Source organism: Pongo abelii, chromosome 10 (genome assembly GCF_028885655.2).
Source record: "Pongo abelii isolate AG06213 chromosome 10, NHGRI_mPonAbe1-v2.0_pri, whole genome shotgun sequence".
NCBI classification, from domain to species: Eukaryota; Metazoa; Chordata; class Mammalia; order Primates; family Hominidae; genus Pongo; species Pongo abelii.
In genome coordinates, this window is record NC_071995.2 from 125,773,158 (window position 1) to 125,789,147 (window position 15,990).

The window sequence follows — 15,990 nt, forward strand, 5'->3', positions numbered from 1 at the left end:
AGCATTAGCATGCTTCTGCCAAGTGTTTTCAACATAGTTCTTAAATAAATATTCTTCAACAAAAATTTGTAAAATGTGAATCCTATAGACCTTTTCTTTCTCTTTTTCCTTTGAAGAATTTCCTGTGCAAACCCTGAACACTTAAGCTTGTTGTTTCAGTGTTTGTGCCAATGGCACATAACTAAAAACACTTCTATGAGCAGCAGGCTCTGCATTAGCAGTGATCCAAAGGATGCAAGAAGAACATTGGCACCATATGTCAGGCTTTACCAAGGCAAACAGGTCTTGATCCCTTTTGTGGCAATCACTTAATGAATTAGGAGTGCCTGGATCATTTTCTAAGCTAACATGTGCTGATGATGTCTTTTAATCTCCAAAAGTCAGGGATAACATGATAAAAATAAAGGAGCTCATGAGATGTGTCAGTAGCTGGTCAAGATAGAACAACAGGGACTAAATGTAACCATTTACTTGAAATAACTAAAAAAATGGTTAAAATAAAATAAAATAAAACAACTGCTTTCAGTCATTGGGCATTAGATGGTACAGTATATTCATCCCTGTATTAAGGAAAGCAAATTAATTGAGTCCTATCATTGTTCCAGCTTACTTCCTAGAGAGCATTGCCAAGGCACAACTCAGAGAGGGGAATTCAAGCAGAGCCCAGTAGTTTTCAGATTTGAGAAGATAGACGTGGAAATCCAAAGAGAACAAGGCAGCTGGAGCTCATAGGATGCTGTAGACAAAAGAGGTGGTTTTTGTTTGTTTGTTTCTGTTTTTGTTTTACAGGGAGAGAAGAGACATTTCTCATTCCCACAGAGAGTTCTTTTCAAGTCTTCAGCTAAGTGCTGATCAACGTATGAATACAGAGAAATGGTCCGAGCTGTGGAAAGAACCGAAGGGTGAGAGGGAAAGAGTGGATGAAGAGAGGTTGGTCAATGAGTACAAAAATACAATTAGAAAGAATATGATTTAGTATTTAGTACAGTACAGTGACTATAGTTTACAATAATTTCTTGTGCAGTTCAAAATAGCTAGAAAAATTGGAATATTCCTAATGTAAGGAAAGAAACTATTAGAGGTAATAGACATCCTAATTACCCTGACTGGATCATTACACATTGTATGCCTATATCAAAATATCACATGTACCCCCCAAATATGTTCAACTATTATGTATCAATTAAAAACTGGGAATGACAGTTCATATCTTATAGAGTTGGTATAAGAACTTAAATAAAATAATGGTGACTAGTATATTAAAAAAGAGAGAGATGCAGGGGAAAATATTATTCTCACACAGTGTCAGAAATGGTTTGTGTTTCCACCAATGAAAACGGAGAAACTGAATACTACATGGGGCATCAGGTTGAGTATGAAGAAGGATAGTGCATTCGTAGTGGGACCAAATTAACACTAAGCTAAAGTAAGCCTGGGTCCTTACTAACAAAGCTTAAAAGCAAGTATTAAAAAGGCCAAATTGTCTCATAGCAAAGTGCATGAATATTTATGCAATAAGAAAATCCCACAACATAATGTGACTTTTACACGGTCTGGCAGAAAGAATGACACCAATGATGGAATGATCTGGCAAAGGTACTAAAACAGTTATCATTAATAGGGCTCACATGTTTGAGAAGATAATGATTCAGTAGACACATGAAAGGAATTTTTAAAAGACACAAAACAAACCTTTAGAGAAGAATATTACAACGACTAAGAAGAAAATGACATGGGATGGGATTAACAGCAGAATAACTATTACAAAATCAAAGATTAGTAAACTTGAGGACATAGCAAAAAGAAGTATTTCAAATGAAGCACAGACAGAAAAAATAGCTGGAAAAAATAAAGGAGCAGATAATAAAATCAACAGTATTAGATTCACAATTCATCCCATTCTGAAAAGTCCTAAAAAGGGGAATAATATTGCTACATTCAGGGCAGTGGTCACGTTGAAGAAGCGTTCTTTTAAAAAAATAAACCCTACTTGAAAGTTCTTCATAATCAACAAATGGACCAACAACAGCTTTGGTGATTCTGAAACCCTGGAAAAAAAACCTCATTACTACATCTAACTCAAATACTGCCCTAAATTTTAGGTAAATTCTACAATGTTATTCACTTTAGACAATAACCATTTGCTGCTGAAAAGAGAAGGAAAGTAATGATGTTAAAAAGTGGCATGCAGGAGTCTGTCATGTATCTGTGATGTTGTTTCTTTACCTTGATAGGCTGTACATAGACCTGCTTTTATATTCTCTCACCCCTTTTCACTCTGGCTCATCGAATCACGATTTTCTATTTTGTAGGCAGTAAACTCTTGCCCTCAAGGAAGTAAGCCTCCATCCTTTGTCCAATCCTCAAATTTAAACGGGTCAAGCCTCCCTCCTTTGTCCAATCCTCAAATTTAAACTGGTCATGATTATATCTTTCTAATTGGTTAAGAGACTGGCAGGTCACCCAGTTCTAGCAAACGAGATGCAAGGGAAAACTTGCTGGGGCTTCTGGGCAATATTTTATTTCTGGATAACATGTGCCTTGGTAGCAAACAATCCTTTATCCATCTGCTTATATCAGTATCTTGTAGCCACGAGGCAACATATTCAACATCACAAATCAAAAATTCTTAATATGGCAGAATGCAAACACAGTAAGTGACATCACTGAGCTGCTGAACCATTTGGGAGCCACCAATCTCTGGACTTCCTGTTGTATGAGACAATGGGATGCCATCCTTCCATATTCCACAGTCAGCGAGAGCATGGAGGGAAAGGTGACAGAGAAGCTTGTTAGTAGAAAATGCCAGGTGTCTTAATGATCCTTGGTGGTCAAGTGTGTAATTGCATGATAGGGAAGAATCCCTAAACATCACAGACACAAAGGAAGTTTGTGTATACTGACCATCTCCTTCTTGCTGGTCTCCATCTAGTGCTTCTGAGAAAGATCGGATGCAGAGCAGGACACCTGAAAGACCCCCACCCCCCCACCGCCACCCCACTTAGTGGTTCAAGTAACAAGGTTTGAATGTAGGACACTGGAGTAGGTACCTGGAGTAGATAATCCACTCTTCAAGACTTGCATAGAGGCAAGTAGTAATGAGATGCTGCAAGTAACTGACACACAACACATGCCAAACTTGTTCTCTTCTCTTATATAAAGCAAAATTCACCTGCCACGAGAAGAGGGGCCAGAAACCTGCCCATGAATGGTTTCTAATGCTGCTTTGACAGGAAGGCTAGAATGGTACCTAACCTCCCTTGGCTACATATATTAGTTGGTTCTCACACTGTTATCAAGACATACTTAAGACTGAGTAATTTACAAAGCAAAGAAGTTTAATTAGCTCACAATTTTGTGGACTGCACAGGCCTCTGCTTCTGGGGAGGCCTCAGGAAACTTACAATCACGGTGGGATGCAAAGCGGAAGCAGGCGCGTTTTCACATGACCCATAGAAAAGAAAGACAGGCAGAAGGGGAAGGTGAAACACACTTTTTTTTTTTTTGAGGCAGAGTCTCACTCTGTCCGCGGAGGCTGGATTGCAATGGCGCGATCGCGGCTCACTGCAAGCTCCGCCTCCCAGGTTCACGCCATTCTCCTGCCTCAGCCTCCCGAGTAGCTGGGACTACAGGCGCCCTCCAACAAGCCTGGCTAATTTTTTGTATTTTTTAGTAGAAACGGGGTTTCACCGTGTTAGCCAGGATCGTCTCGATCTCCTGACCTCGTGATCCGCCCGCCTCGGCCTCCCAAAGTGCTGGGATTACAGGCGTGAGCCACCCCGCCCGGACACCACACATCATTTTACAACCAGATTTTGTGAGAACTGTATCATGGACAGCACTAACGGCATGGTGCTAAATGATTAGAAATCACCTCCATGATTCAATCACCTCCTACCAGGACCCTCCTCCAACATTGAGGATTACAATTTGATGTGAGATAGGGGTGTGGACACAGAGCCAAACCATATCACTATATGTTAAACTTCAACACAGCACAGCTGCCTATAGAGCAGCGTTTGCTTGTTGCTTTGAAGGCCATTTAGGACGCGCATATGCAACTTCTTGCCTTCTAACTTTGTCATAAAATTCTTTTCAGCAACAGCAGTTCACTTTTTTATAATAGTATTTCCATAACTATTATTTCAGAAAGACTATTAAAAACAGGTATACTGTAAACACACTGGAGGAGAAAAAATAAAAATAAAAATAAAATTTCCCTAAACACCATAAAGAAAAAAGTGATCAGTGTTTTTTCCCTCCTTGGCATTAGAAATAGTTATTGGCTCAAGAAATGGTATGTTTTAAGTCAATGGATTCCCCAGCATGTGGGCGTAATGAGAGAAATGAAAACGATGACAGCCTGGGGCTGAGTATCTGATTTCCAAGGCAGAATAAAAGCTCAAATGAAGGCATGTGCCTGTCTATCCTGTTGTGTAAAGAGAGAATGAATGAGAGGCTAAGGAGCTTATGTCAAATAAAGTCTTTAGCTTCTGATGTTGTTGTTGGATTCTCAGAACACCTGGCTTGTGGCTGATGGCTGCTCTACTCATCTTCCTGATTGGGTAGCTTGTCAAATTAAAAATAGCAATAATAATAACAAGGGTAGAAGAGAGTAGAGTCATGCCTAGGAATCAATCTAGTAAAAATTGGGATTGTATAGATAATAATAGCGATGATTAAAAACCAATGCATTACAGAGTCCCCAAAATGTGCCAACTCTAAGATAGTTGTTCTAAGCAATATTTTGCGTGAATTAACTGTATTTGCTCCCCAATAATTTTGTAAATTATTTTTTGACATTATCATCATTTTGCAGGTGTGGAAATGAGTGCACTAAGAGTTTAGGTGCACAGTTTACATTATACAGCGATGATGGGAGTGGTTGGGACTCAAACCCACCTCCTGTGGCCCGGTTCTCACACTGTAAGCATTTACATTTCTGCCTCAGTAAATCTCTTTTCCAGTGGAGCAGAGACTTATTTCTGAGCTCATGAGCTTGCATTGCCTTGGGTCCCCTGCTAGACCTAGGTGTTTTTTTGTTTTGGTTTGGTTTTTTGAGACAGAGTCTTGCTCGGTCACTTAGGCTGGAGTACAGTGGCACAATCTCAGCTCACTGCAACCTCTGCCTCCTGGCTTCAAGAGACTCTTGTGCCTCAGCCTCCTGAGTAGCTGGGAACACAGGTGCACATCATCACACCTGGCTAATTTTTAAATTTTTAGTAGAGATGGGGTTTTGCCATGTTGGTCAGGCTGGTCTCAAACTCCTGGCTTCAAGCGATCCACCTGCCTCTGCCTCCCAAAATGCTGAGATTACAGGCAAGACCTACTGCACCCAGCCAAGATCTAGTTCTAATGCCGATGCTTTGCCTGTGACATTGATTTCCAAAACCAAGAAAGAAAATAAGCATTTGATTATTTTATCTAAACTATTTCTCAAGAGTTTGCGTGAGAAGGATTTAATCCCTGCCTCCCTAGTCTTAGAAGACAATGAAATCCTCCATTGAGATTTGTTTTTTTATCATGCCCCAGAACAGTATTTCTCTAGCTTTTCCTGGCAACTCTGATGTTCCCCAACAAATAAACTTGATGTTCTGTCTGGATTTCTCAGGACTGTGGTTGAAAATCAGGAAAGCTCACTGTAATCTAGTTTAAGCAATGCTGGGTAATTCATTTTGTCATGAAGCCATGCTGTGTGCAAATGGATCTGCCAAGAGAACAACTCCCTTGGACTCTTGGATTTCAACATCACCAGACAACATTCTTCTTCTTTCTCCTGATCTTTCTTCTCTCTTTGTTTCCATAATTTGATTCCATTCTCTGCACTGCAGACATGTTCTTTCTAAGCCAAAGGAAAGTTGAGTACAGGAAGCCCTGAACTCATACTGTAGCAGTACTTCTATCAGGGAGGAAGAAGGGGTCATTCCTTTTTTTTTTTTTTTTTTTTTGAGACGGAGTCTTGCTCTGTCACCCAGGCTGGAGTGCAGTGGCACAATCTAGGCTCACTGCAAGCTCCACCTCCCGGGTTCACACAATTCTCCTGCCTCAGCCTCCCGAGTTGCTGGGACTACAGGCGCCCGCCACTGTGCCCGGCTAATTTTTTGTATTTTTAGTAGAGGCAGGGTTTCACCGTGTTAGCCAGGATGGTCTCAATCTCCTGACCTCGTGATCCGCCTGCCTTGGCCTCCCAAAGTGCTGGGATTACAGGCGTGAGCCACCACGCCCCGCCGAAGGGGTCATTCCTATCAGCTCCAGATTGGAAAATCCCAAGGAAGAACTCAGGAACCTCTGCTTAGGTTATGTGTTCATCCTTCCACAAACACTGCAGCTAGCAGGATGGCTGCATGACCCCCCTGCCTTGGGCCTGAGACTGGTCAATGCACAGGGCTTGTCATTGAGGGACAGGACTGGCCCTGAATGAAATAAGCAGTGCTCCACTGCCAAGCAGCAAAATGAAATGACTAACAGAAAGTTTTAGTTATCTCCTGTGGTAAACAAAATAAGAATCCCCCCAAAGATGTACACATGCTAATACCCAGAATTTGTGAATGTGTTACATTACATGGCAAAGAGGTATTAAGGTTGAAGATGGGATTCATGTTGCTAATCAGTTGACTTTAAAATCGGGAGATTATCCTGGATTCCAGGCTGACCTGACCTGATGTAGTCAAAGGATCTTTTTTTTTTTTTATTGCAGGTCAAAATCCTCTTATCTTTTAGTTGAAAGATACTTTACAGTTCGCATAGCTTGGTCAAGAGTACATTTGCATTTTATTTTATTTTAGAGTGGTAATCTTTTTTTTTATTATATTTTAAGTTTTAGGGTACAGGTGCACAATGTGCAGGTTAGTTACATATGTATACATGTGCCATGCTGGTGTGCTGCACCCATTAACTCGCCATTTAGCATTAGGTATATCTCCTAATGCTATCCCTCCCCACTCCCCCCACCCCACAACAGTCCCCAGAGTGTGATGTTCCCCTTCCTGTGTCCATGTGTTCTCATTGTTCAATTCCCATCTATGAGTGAGAACATGCGGTGTTTGGTTTTTTGTCCTTGGGATAGTTTACTGAGAATGATGATTTCCAATTTCATCCATGTCCCTACAAAGGACATGAACTCATCATTTTTTATGGCTGCACAGTATTCCATGGTGTATATGTGCCACATTTTCTTAATCCAGTCTATCATTGTTGGACATTTGGGTTGGTTCCAAGTCTTTGCTATGGTGAATAATGCCGCAATAAACATACGTGTGCATGTGTCTTTATAGCAGCATGATTTATAGTCCTTTGGGTATATACCCAGTAATGGGATGGCTGGGTCAAATGGTATTTCTAGTTGTAGATCCCTGAGGAATCACCACACTGACTTCTGCAATGGTTGAACTAGTTTACAGTCCTACCAACAGTGTCAAAGTGTTCCTATCTTTAAGAGTGAAGAGCAGCTACTCAGGGGGCTGAGGTGAGAGGATCCCTTGAGCCCAGGGAGTGCAGCTGTCTGTGTAATAAGACATTGGCTGCACTTGGCTACTCATAAAGTGTGGACCGGGACATTTAGACACATTCAGAGTTCAGGCGTGTCTGACTTCAAGGAATCTAGTGGCCTTGATGAAGAAGGCAGCTCTAAGGAGCAAAATTCCTATCACGGTCATGTGATGCCTCTGCGGACTTAAGGCTTGGGCCCAAGAGATTTTGGGGATCAGGTTTTTCCAAGGTCGTTTGTGAGATGGGTGAGTAGGCAAACCTTCTAAATTCTCTGAGCCTTTTATTATCAGTGAAATGAGACTAAACATACAAGCCAGTTCCACATCACAGGATTGTGGTGAGCAAAAACAAACTAACATCACCAATGTAACCTAATTTGGCAGGAAAAGCTCAGTGAAAACATAAATAAAAACAATATTTTTTTTCAAACATAACCCTCACTTTCTGTATATTACCCATGGAAGACAAGGAACCTTTGGTCGTCTTTATTGTCTAATTTTGGAGTTGAACTGTTTGCTGTACTTGGTGTTGGACAGTGAATAAAAACATTTAAAAATATTTAAAATTCCATTTTTGGCACAAAATATAAAATTACTAGAGTCTTGTGCTCTATGATTTCTTATACGACTACTGAAAATATTTCCTAGCTAACGTATATAGAGTAATATTTTGGAGATTGATCAACAGATACTCTTAATGAAACTAAATTGTTACTATAAAGTGTTAGCCCAACAAGTTAGTTGCCTAACATTCATTTTCTCCGTAGCTGCTTTATTGATGGTACATTCCATTCTAGAACTAAATTTCAAGTGGATATTGAATTGGTTAGACTGATGATGCCTTTAGGCCACTACAATTTTTAAATTCCTTTTTCCATTGTGCCTTCCTGGGGTACCTAGGAATGTCTTCAGAGTCTACTCATTATCATTCCATAAATATCTATGTCAAACTTGAAGGTAATGAAGTAGGGAGGGACAACTAAGCACTATCATTTAAGCTGTTTTATTATACTTGCTCCATTCCTTTTTTTTTTCTTTTGAGACGGAATCTCGCTCTGTTGCCCAGGCGCAATCTCGGCTCACTGCAGCCTCCGCCTCCAAGATTCAAGCAATTCTCCTGCCTCAACCTCCCAAGTAGCTGGGATTACAGGAACCTGCCACCACATCTGGCTAATTTTTGTACTTTTAGTAGAGATGGGGTTTCACCATGTTGTCCAGGCTAGTCTCAAACTCCTGACCTCAGGTGATCCACCCGCCTTGGCCTCCCAAAGTGCTGGTATCACAGGCGTGAGCCACCACACCCAGCCTACACTTACTCCATTTTATCAGCATACATATTAATTTTTTAATGTGATGATTCATGCACTTTGAATATTCAGCAACAAGATATGCATTCTTTTTGAAATTTTAAATTATTACCAATAAACTAATTCATGCCCTTTTATAAATGTATGAAATTATTACCATTTGTATCAAAGAAATAAAATACAGTAAGCTGTTCTCTTTAGAAATCTTTCTATTGACAGGTGGAATCAAACAATTATGAAAGGCTTTAATAAACCATTTCAGCAAATGCATACTTTTGGCAGTAAATTAGGAACATATTTTGGTATAAACATCAATTACAAAGTTTTAAGTGTTTTGTCATAAAGTTGTGATTAAAAATAAAACATCCTTGTCATTATAATGATTTGTTTTCCTATACAGTACACATATACATGTATATATGTATATACATGTATATGTGTATACATATATACATGTATATGTGTATACATATATACATATATATGTGTATACATATATACATATATATGTGTATACATATATATGTGTATACATATGTATGTATACACATATATATGTGTATACATATATACATATATATGTGTATACATATATATGTGTATACATATATACGTATATATGTGTATACATATATATGTGTATACATATATACGTATATATGTGTATACATATATATGTGTATACATATATATGTGTATACATATATACGTATATATGTGTATACATATATATGTATATACGTATGTATGTATATACATATATATGTGTATACATATATGTGTATACATATATATGTATATACATATACGTATATATGTGTATACATATATATGTGTATACATATATACGTATATGTGTATACATATATACATATATATGTGTATACATACATATGTGTATACATATATACATATATGTGTGTATACATACATATGTGTATACATATATACATATATGTGTATACATATATACATATATGTGTATACATATATACATATATATGTGTATACATATATACATATATATGTGTATACATATATACATATATACGTGTATACATATATGTGTATACATATATACATATATACGTGTATACATATATGTGTATACATATATACATATATACGTGTATACATATATGTGTATACATATATACATATATGTGTATACATATATATGCGTATACATATATATGTGTATACATATATACATATTTTCTGTACATATTTCAAATTTGGTAGTTTTTGTTTGGTTAGACCGTATGGAGCAGAGACACAAGTTTTCACTTTTATTTTTGAATATCCTCTTTCCCCTCTCTTAGCTCCCTCTTGGCTAAGGGACGGGGATTTTCCTGTGTGACTGTTCATCAACACAGAGCTGGGCGTGTGGCTCTTGGTTGACTTATCTAAAGATACAATAGAGTGGTTTCCTAGGATATCCTTCAAGTTCCTAAAGATGAGTGACTCCCAGAAACTCTTGAGATTTAGGTTGGTGAGGGTATGTTAGTCCATTTTTATGCTACTGATAAAGACATACCCAAGACTGGGTAATATTTTTTTCTTTTTGAGATGGAGTCTGACTCTGTCAGCCAGGCTGGAGTGCAGTGGCACTATCTCAGCTCACTGCAACCTCTGCCTCCTGAGTTCAAGCGATTCTCCTGCCTCAGCCTCCCGAGTAGCTGGGACTACAGGCGCCCACCACCATGCCTGGCTAATTTTTGTATTTTCAGTAGAGAAGGGGTTTCACCATATTGGCCAGGCTGGTCCCAAACTCCTAACCTTGTGATCCGCCCACCTCACTCCCCCAAAGTGCTGGGATTACAGGCATGAGCCACTGCTTTCAGCCAAGACTGGGTAATTTATAAAGAAAAAGAGGTTTAATGGATTCATAGTTCCATGTATCTGGGGAGGCCTCACAATCATGGTGGAAGGTGAAAGGCACTTCTTACATGGTGGCAGAAAAGAGAGAATAACAACTAAGCAAAAGGATTTACCCCTTATCAAACCATCAGATCTCATGCGACTTATTCATTACCCGGAGAACAGTATGGGGGAAACCACCCCCATGATTCAATTATCTCCCACCAGGTCCCTCCCACAACACGTAGGAATTATGGGAGCTACAATCCAAGATGAGATTTGGGTGAGGACACAGCCAAATTATATCAGAGGATAACTTGTCCCTCTCAGTTTTCGTATCCTGCGAGGAAGATCAGCATCAAGTACTTGCAGCTGAGATGGAAATTCTTGAAGCTTCTCTCTGCTTTTTGTTCAGTCTGTCCTGTCCTTTACAGCCATGCTCCATGACATGGAAAAAGTTTCCTCTCAGATGTTTTTTATATGCCCAACACAGGTCCAAATGCCATTTATTTTGCAGCAAGTTTATTTGTGCAGCTGACAGTCTACTGTTAGACCATGGCAAAAGGATTCTATTTTTCCACTTTTACCAAAGCAGGCAGTTTTTGACACTTAGAAATTCCATTTCACGTACTATAAGTAAGTACCAAATTGCTACCCATTCACTATAATTATTGCCAATTCTAAAATGCTCCCACATCTTTAGAGTTTTAGCAGATCATTTAAAAAAGGTATCAGGAGCATTATGTCTTTCAAGCATGATGGAATTATAATGTATCTTTTTGCCAAATACCTCAGGCTAGAACTGTATTGCCTTATCTGCATTGGTTTTCTATCTGTTCTGGTATAAATAATATTATCTTGAGTGGTGGTCTAAATTAGTTGCACTTTAAAATAATTTGGATGTATTTCCTAATCTTCAAAATGTTTTAAGAAGGGACAAAATAAAATTCAGTCATAGAACATGAAATAAGTCAATTTGTACTTCCTAATTCCATGCACTTATTAAAATGTATTGTTCTTCACATCAGTGGGATAGAGAGCATCACTAATGACCGTCCAATGCATGTCAAGAACTGTTTAAGTTTACAGAGCACTAGAGGTATTTTTCTAATTCTGTATATTGAAATAATTTTTGGTATCAACATTTATATGAATAAATTTTGCAAGTATGAAATATAATTATCATAACAAAAAGCTTTGGTTTCTTTCTTTTTGAATTTTTGTATGGTGATGTTTCAATGTCACCTTTAAGGTTCAATGAGATGGTTACTGTCTCATTATTACATGAAGTGGTGGTGTCTGTCTTGAGTTCAGATGATGCTTTGTGGTTGTGGAGGGTGAAAGCCAACGGCTTTTGATTAAGTTAAACATGGTGATTAGTGATCTTGTTTGAAGACCAAGAGGAAGAGTGTCCTTGCCATGAGTAAAGGAAATGCCGAGATCAAATTTGAACCAACTAGCAATGAATACCAAAGACACGGCAATTATATCAAGGGCATAAATTGATACTGTAAAGACCACTTCAGTGATTCCACAGAGTGTGAAGGAAACCAGGAGACAGCGGTTCAGGAATGATTTCAACATGGTCACCTGTTGGTCATGTTGAAAGAGGAAAGTACCAACAAAAGCATAAGCCCCCAGTCTCCCGTGGAAGAAAAGAAAAAACGACTCAAAAATGGTGGTCCAGACAACTTCACAAGCTTCCCCACTCAAGAGAAGTCACTGGAGCCCAATAATCTTAGTGACCTCAAGGGGGCTAACGGACTTGGAGACTGGCATGAATGCCCTACTCTACGTCTTCTTCCCGGTCATTCTGGTCTTCTTGATCAACTGCGTGGCGTTTTCCTGGAAACACAGACACAAAAGATTTGCTGTGAGTGAGCAGGGCAACGTCCCCCATTCCCATGACTGGGTCTGGCTTGGGAATGAAGTGGAACTTTTGGAGAACCCTGTTGACATTACACTCCCATCTGAGGAGTGCACAACCATGATAGACAGGGGCCTGCAGTTCGAGGAGAGGAACTTCCTTCTGAACGGCAGTTCCCAGAAGACTTTCCATAGTCAACTATTTAGACTTTCTGACTACGTCTATAAGAAAGAAATTAAAAATGAACCTATGAATTCTTCAGGCCCAAAGAGGAAGAGAGTCAAGTTCACTTCCTGCGTCACCATCCTGCCAGAGGACAGCGGCCCACACACAAACTCCATCCTGTTTGACAGCGATAACATCAAGTGGGTCTGCCAACATATGGGGCTGGGGGACTCGCAGATTTAAAATGTTTTCATATGGGCCTGGCATGGTGGTTCATGCCTGTAATCCCAACACTTTGGGAGACCAAAGTGGGAGGATCCTTTGAGCCCAGGAGTTTGAGACCAGCCTGGGTAATATAGTAAGACTCCGTTTCTATAAAAAACTAAAACAATTTTTTAATTTTTTGGATCACCAAGCCAGGTGTGGTGGTCTAAACCTGTATTCCCAGCTACTCAGGAGGCTAAGGCGGGAGAATTGCTTGAGCCTGGGAAGCAGAGGTTGCAGTGAGTTATGATCACAGCAGTGCACTCCAGCCTGGGCGACAGAGCGAGACCCTGTGTCAAAACCAAACAAACAAACGAACAAAACTTTCTTATGTTTGAATTCTCCTACGTGCTTTCTGTTTTTCAGAGAGTTGGAGCTGTGACTTTGGTCAGCAATAGAGGGTAAGTTAGCACCAAATAATTTGTCAGGGGATTATTAATAAGATCTCTGGTGGCAGAGGCCTGAAAATCAAATGCAAATATGTAATAAGACAGGGTGTGCTTTTAACACAGCCCACATAGGCATTGCTGAAGTATTAGGAACGGTTTTATATATGGCCTGGTACTGGCTCAGTGCTAATTCATGGAAATAAATTCAGCCAAGGGCCTTGATACCCATCTCATGACAGATAGCTGTTTGCAATTAGAAAGAATTGGACAGATGTTTAATTCTTTGATATTGGTAAGGTACGGTGGACAGTTATTGCCCTTGGTGTGAGACTAGGCTTATGTGAAATTGATGCCCTTATATCCAGGGCAGAAATTGAGACTATAAAGACCACCTCAGTGATCCCACAGAGCATGAAGGAAGCCAGGAGAGAGTGACTCAGGAATGATTCCAACATGGCACACCTGTTGGCCAAGAGGAAAGTACCAAAAATAGCACAACCCCCCAGTCTCCCATGGAAGGAAATAAGACTGTAGCTGCCCTTATTTGTAATAAACACTGCTGTTTGTTTTTACAGACATTTATAACAACATCTGCATGTTGTTGGTTTTATTGTTGTTTGCTTTTTTTGTTTTTTGTTCTTGTAGTTTTTTTCTGTTGTTTTTGATTTCTAGAAGTCTTTTTAAAACATGTAAAAATATTTTTTATTTGTAAAAATATTATGTTTTATTTGAGGCATACTTTGTTTACATAGAAGTTTAATTCATTGAGATTAGCCATTGTTTTTTCAATTTTAATTTTTACTTATCTTTTAAATTTTTAAATTTCATTCTTTTATTTTTGTTTAACTTTTGTTTTAGGTTTTGGGGTACTTGTGAAGGTTTTTTACATAGGTAAACATATGTCATGGCGGTTTGTTGTACATATTATTTCATCACCCAGGTATTGAGCCCAGTATGCAATAGTTATCTTTTCTTTTTTTTTTTTCTTTCAGACAGAGTCTCACTCTGTTGCACAGGTTGGAATGCAGTGGCACATCTCAGCTTATTGCAACCTCTGCCTCCTGAGTTCAGGCGATTCTCCTGTCTCAGCCTCCTGAGTAACTGGGATTACAGGTGTGTGCCACCACACCCAGCTAATTTTTTTGTATTTTTAGTAGAAATGAGGTTTCACCATGTTGGCCAGGCTGGTCTTGAACTCCTGAGCTCAGGTGATCTGCCCACCTTGGCCTCTCAAAGTGCTGGGATTACAGGCCTGAGCCAGGGTGCCGGCCCCAATATTTATCTTTTCTGCTCCTCTCCCTCCTCCCATTCTCATCCCTGAAGTAGACCCCAGTCTCTGTTGTTTCCTTCTTTGTGTTCATAAGTTCTTATGATTTAGCTCCCACTTATATAACTGAGCACATGTGATATTTAGTTTTCTGTTCCTGCCTTAGTTTGCTAAGAAAAATAGCCTCCAGCTCCAAGAGATTAGCCATTTTATTTTAATTAATGGAATCCATATTGAATTTCAGGTTTTCTCTACTTTTCCATACTCTACTGCCTATTAATAGAAACTGAACAACTTATCCTCACCTTCTGTTTCCTTCCTTTTGTCATCGACATCTTATGTTCGCATTGCATGAGAGATCTTACTTAACAATATTAACAACCAGTGAGAAAGGGTCAATTTTCGACATGAATTTTGCAAAAGTAGGGAATTATCTGTGAATCACATGCAGTTCTTGTATTTTGTTACCTGGTGGTTGAACATTCACTGGAAAAGAATGAAAAAAAAGTCTCAAAGAAAACACCTGTATTCATATGAGTATTTTCTGAAAAACATATTTTGCCACCCAGGCTCAAATATAAAACCAAGATTAATAAGTACAAAAAGAAAATCCCCTAGGAAACAGTTGCAGATTAAAACTGCCATTTAAAAAAATAAAAATAAAAAAAAAGAAATGAGCAAAATTCTGTTTCAGCTTAGCAGTGAGAAAATCCATCTTTTCAGTGACTAGAAAAGCATTCACATCCATAATCCTAGCAAAGTTGAAACTTTCACAGGACGTGTACTGAGATTGAAAAGCAACAAGTATGCTCAATAAAGTCATGAAAATGAATGGATCAGGAAAATACGAATGAGCTCTCAAGCTCAAGCGGCCGTTGTCAGGAACACAGGGGATGGGAAAAATAATTGTCAAAAAAAAAAAGAAATTACTCAAATCCCAAATAGTTTTAAAAATAGAAATTGTTGTTGAAATAATAGTATTATATTGTTGATACTAAGCAAATATAATATTAAGCATATCAAGATTTTTAGAATAAGAAAATGAGACAGTATTTTAATTTATTAAGATGGGATGGCTAAAAGAGCAGACATGGGGCTAGTAAGACCTCAGTGCGGGTTCTATCGAGCCATTGGCATATTTAATAAATAGGCCTGGAAGGACATAGAGGAATTACCTGGGACATTTTCATGACCACAAATGGCTAATGATTGAGCTATTCAAAACAGAAGTGTTCAGGTCATCTATTGTATGGTTATTTGTTAAATATAACTTTGATTTCAAGTTCAGGGGTACATGTGCAGGTTTGTTATTAGGTAACCTTGTGTCATGGGAGTTTGTTGTGCAGATTATTTTGTCACCCAGGTATTAAGCCTACTGTAACCC

General features: G+C 38.9%; 1 pseudogene; it reads left to right on the forward strand.

The window, feature by feature from the left end:
• The first annotated feature begins 11,916 nt into the window (after positions 1–11,916).
• LOC100437311 (transmembrane protein 132B-like) lies at positions 11,917–12,929 on the forward strand (annotated as a pseudogene).
• The last annotated feature ends 3,061 nt before the right edge of the window (positions 12,930–15,990 follow it).